This window comes from Nomascus leucogenys, chromosome 17, assembly GCF_006542625.1.
Source record: "Nomascus leucogenys isolate Asia chromosome 17, Asia_NLE_v1, whole genome shotgun sequence".
Lineage (NCBI taxonomy): Eukaryota > Metazoa > Chordata > Mammalia > Primates > Hylobatidae > Nomascus > Nomascus leucogenys.
The window spans coordinates 31,267,808-31,282,191 of NC_044397.1; positions in this window are offsets into that span (position 1 = coordinate 31,267,808).

A 14,384-nucleotide genomic window follows, 5' to 3' on the forward strand; every position below is an offset into this window, starting at 1 on the left:
CCCTGTCTCAAAAAAAAAAAAAAAAAAGAAAAGAAAAGAAAAAGAGGCCGGGCACAGTGGCTCACACCTGTAATCTACTAAAAATAAAAAAAATCGCCAGACATGGTGGCCGGTGCCTGTAATCTCAGCTACTTGGGAGGCTGGGGCAGGAGAATCGCTTGAACCCAGGAGGTGGAGGTTGTGTGAGCTGAGATTACACCACTGCACTCCAGCCTGGGCAACAGAGTGAGACTCTGTCTCCAAAAAATAATAATAATAATAATAATAATAATAATAATAATAATAAAAAAGAAAAAAGAAAGAAAGGAGAGACTGAGCTATATTGCCCAGTCCAGGCATGTGGGAAGTCTGGGGGACAATGAGGCATACTCTGTGTCTCAGGGTCCCAGCCCTGGGTGCCCCCACTGCTGTCTGCTGTGACCTCCTCACTTAGGAGGCCTCACTGGGAGGGACCCTGAGTCCTGCGGGGGGCTGTGGAGCTGTCGCCAGCCCCAGGAGGATTCGGGCAGGTCCCTCTGGTGGGCGAGGCCTCTGAGCTTCCCAGTGTGTCTCCATGGGAACCCCCCTCCAGAGCTTCTGCCCCAGCTCAGCTTTTTCCAATTCATTATCAGGGGGTGGGGGAGGGGACAGGAAGCCCCAGACCCAGCTGGGCCCCATTTCCTCCAGGGCCACAGGGGCCTCTCCCAGAGTCACGAGGATGGGGGCTGATCTCTTTTTTTTTTTTTTTTTTGAGATGGAGTCTCACTCTGTCACCCAGGCTGGAGCGCAGTGTCGTGATCTCTGCTCACTGCAATCTCCACCTCCCAGGTTCAAGTGATTCTCCTGCCTCAGCCTCCTGAGTAGCTGGGACTACAGGTGCGTGCCAACACGCCCAACTAATTTTTGTATTTTTTAGTAGAGATGGGGCTTCACCATATTGGCCTCCAAAAGTGCTGGGATTACAGGCATGAGCCACTGTTCCCGGCCTTGACCTTACTCTTTTTAAAAAGTCAAATAGTTGGTGCTTGGAATCCCAGCACTTTGGGAGGCTGAGGCAGGAGAATTGCTTGAGCTCACGAGTTTGAGACCACCAGCCTGGGCAACATGGTGAGACTCCTGTCTCTGTAAAAACTACAAAAATTAGGCATGGTGGTGCGTGTCTGTAGTCCCAGATACTCAGGAGGCTGAGGTGGGAGGATGGTTTGAGCCTGGAAGGTTGAGGCTGCAGTGAGCTGTGAGTCCACCACTGCACTCCAGCCTGGGCTGCAGAGCGAGACTCTCTCAAAAATAAATAAATAAATAAAATAAAATAAAAAGTCTAACACTTTTCTTTCTTTTTTTTTCTTTGAGACGGAGTCTCACTCTGTCACCCAGGCTGGAGTGCAGTGGCGCAATCTCGGCTCACTGCAAGCTCCGCCTCCCGGGTTCACGCCATTCTCCTGCCTCAGCCTCTCCTCAGCCTCTCCGAGTAGCTGGGACTACAGGCGCCCGCCACCACGCCCGCCTAATTTTTTGTATTTTTAGTAGAGACGGGGTCTCACCGTGGTCTCGATCTTCTGACCTCGTGATCCGCCCACCTCGGCCTCCCAAAGTGCTGGGATTACAAGCGTGAGCCACCGCGCCCGGCCAACACTTTTCTTTCAAACGACGGCTTTTGGGGCTCATAAGCTGCGTGAAGATGGAAAGGGGGCCCAGCAGTGCCCATTTCGGCTCCCTGGGGACCCCGGCCCTGAAGACCCCTGAGTAATGGGCGGCTGGGTGCCTGGCCTCCCTGAGCAGGCTGTGGGCAACAAGGTTGTCTGGATGGGGGAGGGGCTCTGAGACCCTTGTGGGCAGCAGAGGGAGAAGGGAACAGATGGGGTCTCCCAGACAGAGAGGCCTGGAGGGATGGGGCGGGGCCGAGCATTTGGCGAGAAACCCAAGCCCTTTAACGGGGCCCTAGCTTAAACCAGCAGGAGGGGCCTCTGTGATGTGCAAATAATTAACACAAAAGCCTTCACTGTGCTCCCCTCCTCATCCCAGGACCCAGGTCTGACCCTCAGGAGGGGAGGAGGTGGGCAAGGGGGAAACCCACCTTCCAGGGACCCCCAGCTAGTGCCAGGCACCAGGCAAGTGCTCTAAAAGGCTTTACTAATATTATTGTTATTTGAAGAAACTAAGCTAATAAATAAATAGGGTATAAAATCAAAGGGTACCCACAGATATAAACAAAAATCCACAGCTGCCCCGGCCCCAGCCCTCTTTCCTCTGGAGGTAACTGCGTTAATGGTTTTTTACACCTTTCTGGAAATTTTTTTCTTTTTTTTTGGGACGGAGTCTGGCTCTGTCGCCCAGGCAGTGCAGTAGCGTGATCTCGGCTCACTGCAACTTCCACCTCCCGGTTTAAAACGATTCTCCTGCCTCAACCGCCTGAGTAGCTGGGACTACAGGGGGCGCACCACCATGCCCGGCTAATTTTTTTTGTTTTTTGAGCTGGAGTCTTGCTCTGTCGCCCAGGCTGGAGTGCAGTGGCGCAATCTCGGCTCACTTGCAAGCTCCGCCTCCCGGGCTCATGCCATTCTCCTGCCTCAGCTCCTGAGTAGGTGGGACTACAGGCGCCAGCCACCACGCCCGCCTAATTTTTTGTATTTCTTTTTTAGTAGAGATGGGGTTTCACCGTGTTCGCCAGGATGGTCTGGATCTCTTTTTTTTTTTTGAGACGGAGTCTCGCTCTGTCGCCCAGGCTGGAGTGCAGTGGCGCGATCTAGGCTCACTGCAAACTCTGCCTCCTGGGTTCACACCATTCTCCTGCCTCAGCCTCCTGAGTAGCTGGGACTACAGGCACCTGCCACCACGCCCGGCTATTTTTTTGTATTTTTAGTAGAGACGGGGTTTCACCGTGTTATCCAGGATGGTCTCGATCTCCTGACCTCGTGATCCGCCCGCCTCGGTCTCCCAGAGTGCTGGGATTACTGGTGTGAGCCACCGCTCCTGGCCAAAAATTTATTTAAATAGAGAGGGCGTCAGGCTGGGCACGGTGGCTCACTCCTGTAACCCCAACACTTCGGAAGGCCGAGGTGGGCGGATCACCTGAGATCAGGAGTTTGAGACCAGCCTGGCAAACACAGTGAAACCCCGTCTCTACTAAAAATATAAAATTAGGCGGGTGTGGTGGTGCATACCTGTAATCCCAGCTACTCCGGAGGCTGAGGTAGGAGAATCGCTTGCATCCAGGAAGTGGAGGCTGCAGTGAGCCGAGATTGCACCATTGCACTCCAGCCTGGACAACAAGAAGGCAACTGTCTCAAAAAAAAAAAAATATATATATATATATAGAGAGAGAGAGAGAGAGAGAGAAAGAGAGACAGACAGACAGACAGACAGAGAGACAGAGAGACAGGATCTTGTTATGTTGCCCAGGCTGGTCTTGAACTTCTGGACTCGTGTTCCTCCTCCTGCCTCTGCCTCCCAAAGTGGTGGGATTACAGATGTGAGCCACTGTGCCCAGCCCTTCCGGAATTTTTTTTTTTTTTTTAGATGGAGTCTCCCTCTGTTGCCCTGGCTGGAGTGCAGTGGCCATTTGTTTTTTCTTTTTTTTATATAGACTTCTAAGGAAAGCAACACTAAGAAAATTTATTTGTAAGAAATTATCCAGCCAGGGGCGGTGGCTCACGCCTGTAATTCTAACACTTTGGGAGGCTGAGGTGGGTGGATCACTTGAGGCCAGGAGTTCGAGACCAGCCTGGCTAACATGGTGAAACCCTGTCTCTACTAAAAATACAAAAAATTAGCTGGGCACAGTGGCATGTTCCTGTAATCCCAGCTACTTGGGAGGCTGAGGCAGGAGAATCCCTTGAACCAGGGAGGCAGAGTTTTCAGTGAGCCAAGATCGAGCCACTGCATTCCAGTGTGGGTGACAAACTGAAACTGTGTCTCAAAAAAATTTTTTTTTTGTTTGTTTTTGGAGATGGGGTCTTGCTCTGTCACCCAGGCTGGAGTACAATGGGGTCATCTAGGCTCACTGCAACCTCAAACTCCTGGGCTCAGGTGATCTTCCTGCCTCAGCCCCTGGAGTAACTGGGACTACAGGTGCATGTCACAACACCCGGCTAATTTTAATTTTTTTGTGTGTGTAGACAGGGTCTTGATACGTTGCCCAGGCTGGTTTCCGCCACCTTCTGGGCTCAGCGATCCTCCTGCTTCAGCGTCCCAAAATGCTGGGATTACACGCGTGAGCCACCATGCCCGACCCTGAGGGATACCTTAATGTTTATTTCTCACATTTCTTCTCAAACAAACATTTCCAGAGCATCCCACACTCTGAACTGTGGCTGGGGACTGCAGCACGGAGGTCTTTCCCGGAGTCAGGCACTCTGGGAAACATGCCACAAGCAGGGAATTAACCTGAGACAGTCTCTCCAATGAGAAAAAGGAGCCAAGGGACTGCGCACGCCTCAGAGCCAGATGCAGCAGAACCGGTGGGTTGAGGGGGCACTGAGCGCTTGGTGCCTCCTGATGCCCCCCACCAGTTCCAGCAGTCCTCAATCCTTGTCCTCCCCATCAGAAGGGAAGAGTGAATTGTCTGTGGGATGTGCCAGTGTCCCTGGTTCTGAGGCTGGGCAGGCTGGGGAGCCCCAGACATGGCTTGGACTTAGTTCCAGGCTCTACCCGATCCTCTGAGGGTGCGGCTTCAAAGCCCTGCTTGGGCCTAAGGCCATCCCAGGGCAGTGACTGAGGGTAGACTGAGATGTCCCTTGGGCGCCAGTCCTAGGGTACTTGGGCTAGGGGGCTTCAGCTCAGGCCCCCTAGTGCCCGTCCTTTGGGCTGTGGGCAGGTTTCCACAGCACTGGCCCTTTCTGACCTTACACCCTTGTGCATCCTCACTGGGGCTCTGGGAAGGTGAAAGTCACACTAAGGACTGTGCCTATGATGGCCAGGGCACCCCGCTGGCAGCACACCTCAGAGGCCTCATCTTAGGCGCTGCTCACTTTTTTTCTTTTTTTTTCCTTTTTTTTTGTTTTTTTGTTTTTGAGACAGAGTCTTGCTCTGTCGCCTAGGCTGGAGTGCAGTGGCATGATCTTGGCTCACTGCGACCTCCTCCTCCTGGGTTTAAGCAATTCTCTTGCCTCAGCCTCCCGAGTAGCTGGCATTACAGGCGCCTGCCACCACGCCTGGCTAATTTTTGTAGTTTTAGTAGAGACGGGGTTTCCCCATGTTGGCCAGGCTGGTCTCAAACTCCTGACCTTGTGCTCTGCCCGCCTTGGCCTCCCAAAGTGCTGGGATTACAGGCGTGAGCCACCGTGCCTGGCCCTGCTCATTTTCTTACCACAGCTTTCCAGAAATAAAGCTAAGATGGAAAGAGAGAGAGAGAGAGCACCACATTCAGATAGACAGGAGAGTTCTCAGCAAGAAGAGAAAGCTCAGAATTGAGAATGTCTCAACTCAGCTGTCTCCCTGCTGAGACGTCCTGGGCTCAAGTGTCCCCTCACCCCCACGGGGTTGTGACTGCACACTGCACACATGGGTCACAGCAGGGCTTGGCGTTTGGAGCAGGCCGGGTTGGTGGCTTGTCCTCATCTCTCGCCTGGCGCTGTGCTGGCCTGTGGTTTGCTTTGGCTGCTGCCATGTGGAGGGAGAGGTGCTTGGAGATGGCCCTTGGCAGCCCGGGCTGTGTCCATGCCTGGCCTCTTGGAAGGCCACCGCCGTGATGGAGAGAAGCCGGGGCCAGACCGATGAGGGCTGAGAGCCCATGGGCAGGGGTTGTGGTCTCGGCCAAACCCCAGCTGGCAGCTGATGGCAGCCACCCCGGGGTCCTCAGACATGGCACAGCTGCCTGGCTGAGCCTCGGCAAAGGGAAGCCTTGTGAAAAATAGCAACTCAGGGATGTTGTGAGTAGTGGGCTGAGCTGTGGTTTAGTTTTTAGAGACAGGGTCTTGCTCTGTCACCCAGGCTAGAGTCCAGTGGTGTAATCATAGCTCACTGCAGCCTTGACGCCCCAGGCTCAAGTGATCCTTGCGTCTCAGCCTCCTGAGTAGCTAGGAATATAGGTGAATACCACCATGCCTTGCTTGTTTTTTGTTTTGATACAGATGGGGGTCTTGCTAGGTTGCCCAGGCTGGTCTGTAACTCCTGGGCTTAAGTGATCCTCCTGCTTTGGCCTCCCTAAGTGCTGGCATTACAGGCGTGAGCCACCGTGCTGGCCTTGGGGTGTGTTTTTATGTGGCCATAGATGACTGAGATGGGTGAGAAGTGGGACCTAGGGGAATATACAGGGCAGGGGGATCTGACAGGGAGATAGGAGGGCAGACAGCTCCTGGAAGGCCTGGGAAAGAGATATCAGGGCTGGACCCTGGAGAAGTGAGGCTTTGAGGGAGGGGAGGAGATGGGGCCTGGCGGGGTGCGGGTGCTGCTCCTAGGTCTGAGGGCATCTGCGGTCTGAGAGCTTGCGGGAGGGAGGGCTGCCTCCCGGTGCTCGGTGCCCTGGCTCTCCTCCTTGCTGCTGGCTGGCCTCCTCCTCCTCATGCATCTGCGTGTCCTGGAACACAGGGCGCTGTCCCTCTGTCTGTCCAGAAAAGCACGTGCTCCTTGGGGCCTGGCCTGCTCGGCCCTGTGTCCCACCCGCTCCCTACTGCTCCCTGCTGCTATTCCCAGGCCTTGGGGCCTCACTGCCTGGGGTGGCCGTGCTCAGCCCTGTCCCATGGTGCCATGGCCTCCCCACCCCTGCCCGGAAGTGCCCCTGGGACCGGTTCCTTCAGCTCCCAGGACAGGGCCTGGCCATCCCTGTGGACTCTCCCTGTTCGTGGACCCCCACTGGTGCCCAGTCTCCTTGGACTGTCTTCTGAGCCTCTCTCAGATGTACCCCCAACTGTACCCTTTCACCCAGAGGCCACTTGGCAGTGTCCTCCAAGACTCCTGCCCTTGGGGAAGTCTCCGCCAAGGCCAAAGTGTGACTGCATTCCGAGGAGCTGATTTAAGATCTGGTTCTCAGGGACACCTGGAACTGGCCAGTCAGCATCCCCGGCCCTGGGGTCTGCACTTGGACAAGGGTCAGGCAATGAGGATGAGAGGCAGGCGGGGCTTCTCCTGGAAGCCTTTGAAGCCTCCTGGGCCACCCCACGGACCCCTCCACGGACTCAGCCTGTTCCCTGCCACCTGGTGCCAGTTTCTCTGTGGCACCTACTGGGGCCGAGTGCCCCAGACTGCCCAGCTGAGCAGCGCCGTCCAGGTCTGCACCCAGGTACGCTCAGGGAATGTGCACAGGTGAGCAGCTGGGCACGCAGGCACCTGCCAGGTGTGGGTGTGGACTAGGTGCTCCCGGGGGTCCCAGGTGGGGTTGACAGTCTCAGATGACCCTGAGGGGTTGGTCTGGTCAAAGGATTAGGCTTTTATCCGCAAGGAGTCACTGGAAACGTGGGAAGGGACAGCACAGCTCTGTAGGACGGCGCAACCACCACCATCACGGCTGCTCTGCCCTCCCTGCCGTCCTCGGCCAAGCACTTTTCCTGTCTCCCCTCCCCAGTTCTCACAGCCCGAGGAAGAAGATGCTCCAGTGATTCCCACTTTATGGCTAATGCCAGGCCCAGGCATGCCATGCCACTGCCAGGGCTCTCACCACCCCACCTCGGGTGACACCCAGCAAGATGGGGAGCATGGGACCTGACCCAGAAGCCGGTGCTCACCCGAGTCCCTCTCCTGCAGGTTTAACTGGCACCTTCTCCTGGGGAGAAGCAAAGCCAGAGGTCAGTCCTGGGTCATCTCCGCCAGACATGTGTGCGGATGAAGGGACACGAAGCGACGAGGAGTGGAACTGATGATCGGACTTCATCCTGACCAAGAGGCACACACAGCCAGGAACTGTAGAAGTGACCACGTCCCCCCACAGGGGTCCTGAGAACAGAGATGGTGGCCTGGCCTGCATTAGCTTCACACCAGCCTAGATGACTGCAAGAAATTCAAAGAGAAGGCAGATGGAACCTGCTGTGAGAGGTTCTCAAAGGCAAAGAGCTAATTAAAAAGCCTGTTTCAGAAGCACTTGCTCCTGTCTTGTAAATGCTCCAGAAAGGAAAAGAAAAGCAGAATGAAAACCTTCATGTCAGCTGGGTGCGGTGGCTCACGCCTGTAATCCCAGCACTTTGGGAGGCCGAGGTGGGAGGATCATGAGGTTAGGAGATCGAGACCATCCTGGCTAACATGGTGAAACCCCGTCTCTACTAAAAATATAAAAAAATTAGCTGGGCACGGTGGTGGGCACCTGTAGTCCCAGCTACTCGGAAGGCTGAGGCAGGAGAATGGCATGAACCCGGGAGACGGAGTTTGCAGTAAGCCGAGATCGTGCCACTGCATTCCAGCCTGGGTGACAGTGAGACTCTGTCTCAAAAAAAAAAAAAGAAAACCTTCATGTCTGGTTCACTAGTTTCATGAGTACTATATATATCACAGTAAAAGATCACACAGGGCAGAAGTACATTGAGATGTGATCAGCAGTTATCTTTAGGTTACAAAGCATGTCTATTTTTGCTTTATATTTTTGTTTTCAAGATTTTCCTACTTTGCATATACATTTTCTATTTTTTGTACACTTCTGATTGGCAAATGTATTTTGTTTTTAGAGGGAGTCTCGCTCTGTTGCCCAGGCTGGAGTACAATGGCATGATCTCAGCTCACTGCAACCTCTACCTCCCGGGTTCAAGTGATTCTCCTGCCTCAGCCTCCCGAGTAGCTGGGACTATAGGCACCCGCTATAACACCCAGGTAATTTTTATATTTTTGTAGAGACAAGGTTTCACCATGTTGGCCAGGCTGGTCTCTAACTCCTGACTTCAGGAGATCCGCCCAATTCGGCCTCCCAAAGTGCTGGGATTATAGGCATAAGCCACCGCGACCGGCTGGCAAACATATTTTTTAAGATACTTTTAATTTTTTTTTCGAGACAGAGTCTCACTCTGTCACACAGGTTGGAGTGCAATGGTGTGATCTTGGTTCACTGCAACCTCCATAAAAAAGACACTTTTTATTATTATTTTTTTTTGGAGATGAAGTCTCACTCTGTTGCCCAGGCTGGAGTGGAGTGGTGCAATCTCGGCTCACTGCAAACTCCGCCTCCTGGGTTCAAACAATTCTCTGCCTCAGCCTCCTGAGTAGCTGGGATTACAGGCGCCCGCCACCATGCCCAGCTCCATTTTGTATTTTTAGTAGAGACGGGGTTTCACCATCTTCGCCAGGCTGGTCTTGAACTCCTGACTTTGTGATCCACCTGCCTCGACCTCCAAAGTACTGGGATTATAGACGTGAGCCACCGCACCCAACCAAAAAAGACACCTTTTAAGGATGGAAAAATAAAGGAGGTGGCTCACACCTGTAATCCAAGCACTTTGGGAGGTTGGCGTGGGCTGACTGCTTGAGCCCGAGTTCAAGACCAGTCTGGGTAACATGGTGAGAACCCCCTTTTTTTGTTTTTTATTTTTTGAGATGGAGTCTCGCTTAGCCACCCAGGCTGGAGTGCAGTGGTTCGATCTCAGCTCACTGCAACCACTGTCTCCTGGGTTCAAGTGATTCTCCTGTCTCAGCCTCCCGAGTAGCTGGGATTACAGGCACCCGCCATCATGCCTAGCTAATTTTTGTATTTTAGTAGAGACAGGGTTTCACCATGTTGGCCAGGCTGGTCTTGAAATCCTGACCTCAGGTGATCTGCCTGCCTCGACCTCCCAAAGTGCTAGGATTACAGGAGTGAGCCACCTTGCCCGGCTGTTGAGACCCCTTCTTTACAAAAAATACAAAAATTAGCTGGGCATGGTGGCCCACGCCTGTAGTCCCAGCTACTTCGGAGGCTGAGGTGTGATCACTTGAGCTGGGAGGTTGAGGTTGCAGTGAGCCGTGACTGCACTCTGCACTATAGCCTGGGAGTGCAGTCTTAGATCTTTTTCTAAGACACAGTGAGATCTCATCTCAGAAAGATGGAAAAAAGTAGGCCAGGTGCGGTGGCTTATGCCTATAATCCCAGCACTTTGAGAGGTCGAGGCGGGAGTGGATCACTTCAAGTCAGGAGTTCAAGACCAGCCTGGCCAACAGGGTGAAATCCCATCTCTACTAAAAATACAAAAAATTAGCCAGGCATGGTGGTACATGCCTGTAATCCCAGCTACTCGGGAGGCTCAGGCAGGAGGATCGCTTGAACCTGGGAGGCAGAGGTTGCAGTGAGCTGAGATTGTGCCACTGCACTCCAGCCTGGGCAACAGAGCAAGACTCTGTCTCAAAAAAAAAAAAAAAAAAAAGTATCATGGAAGACATAAAAAGAACAAACTGGATGCAGACAGAGCTATAGACCTGGAGGCCAGTCCATGGCTGTTAAGGGAGAAAAGCAAGGTACTAACTTCTTTAAAACCAAAGGCTCCCAAATTCTGATCAGGCGTGTTGCAATGTGTTGGCCAGCGCCTGGGGAAGGTGGGATGAATACCACCACCCTGGTCACTTTGGATGGAAAAAGGATAGCAGCAGGATGGATACGTAGCTTTTACTTATTTACTGAAATTGCAGAAAATTTTATGATGTTGTTGCAAATATAGAGGAGGAACAGGAACAAGGACTGCATGTCATGAACAAATTAAAAATAAACACAGATTGGGCCGGGTGCGGTGGCTCACGTCTGTAATCCCAGCACTTTGGGAGGCCAAGGTGGTCAGATTACCTGAGGTCAGGAGTTCGAGACCAGCCTTGCCAACATGGTGAAACCCCATCTCTACTAAAACTACAAAAAAAATTAGCCGGGTGTGGTGGCGGATGCCTGTAATCCCAGCTACTCAGGAGACTGAGGCAGGAGAATCACCTGGGAGGCAGAGGTTGCAGTGAGCCGAGATCGTGCCACTCCACTCCAGCATGGGTGATGGAGCGAGACTCCCTTTCAGAAAAAAACAAAACCGCATTGTTTAGAAGCTGGGAATGTGGGTAACTTTTTGGGGGATGTAACTTTTCTCTTGAAACTTTTAGTATACTTTTTCTCAGACATGCGAAAAACAGGTAATTGTTCCATAGAAAGTTGCATACGGCAGGAGACCCCATGTTTTATTAAAGCGAGCTGTAGTCCATCTGCATTTGGAGGTCACGGCTTCCCCTGTGCCCAGGGCCCCCTTCAGATCTAGGGTCCAGATTCCTGCCTGGCCTGGTACATGGCAGGAAGGACTCCAGAGGAGAAGAGGCTGTGCCAACAGCGAGGGTAGCAGGGCCCTGGCACTGCAGCGTCTCACCAGTCGGGGAAGGGACTCAAATGCCATGGCCTCTCAGCCCAGGCACTTCCTGTCCTTGGAACCTTGTCCCCTCCCCAGCTGGGTGAGGCTTCTCCTGGTTTACTTGACCTTTAGGTGGGCAGACTGGGGAAGGGGCCTGCAAAAGAAACTGACTGCACCTTTCTTGCAGGGGATTCTGTGCCAAAAACAAACAGATAGACCCTTTGTGCCCAATCTGGGCCTTGGTAGCCGCCCTAGCGGGATTTGCCTAGCAGATCACCTGATCTTCCTCCCTGGCAGGGGAGTGGTGGGGGATCTTACTACTGGGCCTTCCGGGCCTGCTCCTGCCAGGACCCAGTCGGGGAGGTGCGGATGCTGGTTTAGATCGAAATCACTTGGACGAATCTGTCAGCCGCCCCTGTAACTTGCCGGATGGCAGGGTGGAGAGACGAAGCTGGAGGGAGCAGAGCGCACAAACATTTATTTACAAAAATCCCAGTTACATATGATACAGGCTTTTTACACACAGTAGTTGAAACGGAATTATTTTATCTATTTTTACCACCAGAAGGTAAAGAAAAAGTTTAATGAACTAATCGTTTTTTCTGTTTTTATACAAAGTGACAGATCATGCACATTTTTTTCAGTTTTTAAATATTTTGCTAAGTGCAAATACTAGATTCCTCTCTCCAGTTTTAAGGCAAGTAAGAGGGGTTTGTGGTTGGGGAGCCTCACACCCTGGGGCAAGCCCTGCAGGGCAGAGAGAGGGTGCCAGCTGCCTCAGGGTTGCCTGTGGTCTGACCTGCTCTCTGGGCACTGGCATGGCCCCTTGCTGGCTGGTCAGAAGACCCCCCAGTGCTTCTGTCCCCAACGCTGTCACTGGTCCAGGCAGAAGCCCGAGCTGGACAGAGGGGCCTGGAAAACCAGGGTGGGTGCTCATGGCAGCCCTGTGGTCCCCCGTGCCTGGCTCGGGGAGGACAGTCAGGAATCAGGGACCCTCCAAGGAAAAAGGCAGCAGCTCCTTCCCCACTAGCCCAATGTGGCCAGAACAGCTGGAACTCCTCTCAAATGACCCACCCTTGGGGTTTGGCCTTAGGAGAAACATCACTCTGGGCTCCCCCTCCCCTGCCAGGGTTGAGGCCAGCACCTGTCTAGGGCTGTTTCTGCAGCTGCTGCCTGCTCCCTTTGTCCTGCCTGGGCCTCTTGCTGGAGCCACGTGCCTAGGCTGCAGGGCAGAGGGAGCTGAGGCTCCCAGGGCCTGAGGTCACCTCTTCAGCTGTGATGCCTACAGCCACCCTCTGCTCCCAAAGATCCTCCCTGGGGAAGCACAGGGAGCATATTTAAGGTACTGAAGACAATCCTGTTGCTGCCGCATGGAGCCCGCCTCTCCAAGGCACTGTCGTTCAGGCTAGTAGCAAAGTTCAGGCAGTCCAACAGGTATGGGCGCCAACAAGTACATGGCAGCAGGCTGCCCCCAAGCCCGGCCTCCCTGCGCACCCTTACCCCATGCCCAGGTGACCATCTGTCTTCAAAGCCTCCATCCTGGGCAAAGGCAGAAAGAATGGGTATCTTAGATTTTTTTTTTTTTTTTTTAGATAGAGTTTTGCTCTTGTTGCTCAGGCTGGAGTGCAGTGGTGCAATCTTGGCTCACTGCAACCTCTGACTCCCGGGTTCAAGTGATTCTCCTGCCTCAGCCTCCTGAGTAGCTGGGATTACAGGCATGCGCCACCTTGTCCGGCTAATTTTGTATTTTTAGTAGAGACGGGGACTCAAACTCCCCACCTCAAGTCATCCACCCGCCTCGGCCTCCCAAAGTGCTGGGATTACAGGCGGGAGCCACCGCGCCCGGCCATCTTAGATCTTAGCGCCCATTTTAGTCCTTGAAATACATCTGAGAAGCCAATGGCAGCGAATGATAGTGCCCGCCTGCCCCGGGCACCTTGGGTGGGCCAGGCCCTGCTGCAGGAGGTGGCGGGCCACTCTGGAGGCTGATGCAGCCCCACCCCAATGGCTGTGGGGCTCAGCTGTGTCTGAGGTCTGTGAACTCCCAACCTCTGTATCTGAGGTCTGTGAACTCCCAACCTCTGTATCTGAGATCTGTGAACTCCCAACCTCTGTATCTGAGGTCTGTGAACTCCCAACCTCTGTATCTGAGGTCTGTGAACTCCCAACCTCTGTATCTGAGGTCTGTGAACTCCCAACCTCTCGGAACCCCATGGCAACACGACAAGGACAAGGCAGGGCACGAGGAGGAGGAGAAAGTGATGCCTGTGGCCAGGAAGGCTTCAGGCCTCTCATCTATCAATGGGCCGGAGTGATGCCTCAGGCATGGCTAGAAACCCAGGGCTGGACAGGAGGCAAGGAAGGTGAGCGGGGACATGGCAGGGCTGAGCTAATGCTCAGCTGACTCCATGAGAAGGGATGTGGCCCTCACATGGGGGGTACTGGACAGCACCCTCTACCTGCCTTCACCAACCACTGAGAACACCCGGGGCACACACGGGGTAGGGGAGGCACTCAGGGTCACCTGTCTCCCTAAGGAGGCCCACTCCTCCCCCAGAAAGCCAGGGGGGAAAAGCTGCTCATTACCCAGGGTGGCAGAAACGTCTCCCCCAGCAGCTGGGCTGCCTGGCAGGGCCACCAGGCCTCTGTCCCAGCTACCTTAAGAGGCTCTTTCAATGGGCCAGCTTCAGAACCATCCAGTGCACTGCAGGGGCCTGGCCTGGGAAAGGATTTCTCAGCCTGACTTTCCAGAGACTGAGGGTGAGAAAGTTAGGCAGCAACAGAACAAAACCCCTGCCACGAGATGGGTCTGTTGCTGCCTCATCTGAGTAGGTTTAAGAGGGGAGGAGAGGTGCCCTCAACACTTACTGCAGTGGCACATGGATTCTGGATGGGGGGACAGCATCCTGGGCCTCACAGCTGTGGCAGTGCCTCTGCGGGCCATGGTCCCAGCCCCCCACCCTGAGCAATGCTTCCCAGGCCTGCAAGTGCAGCCCCCTCTGCCCTTGGCCCAACCGTGGGCCCCTCCAGGGAGATGCTCTCAGCTGCCTTGCTCCCCAGGGGTTGGCTCCGAGGAGAGGCCCAGGTGTGAGCAGCAGGGCCCTGGCCTATGGCCTATGCCATGGACAAGGCAGAACGGCTGCCGTTGGTGGCCTGGGGGATGCGAGGGGAGGGGCAGTTCACATCACAGCTCTCTCTGAACTC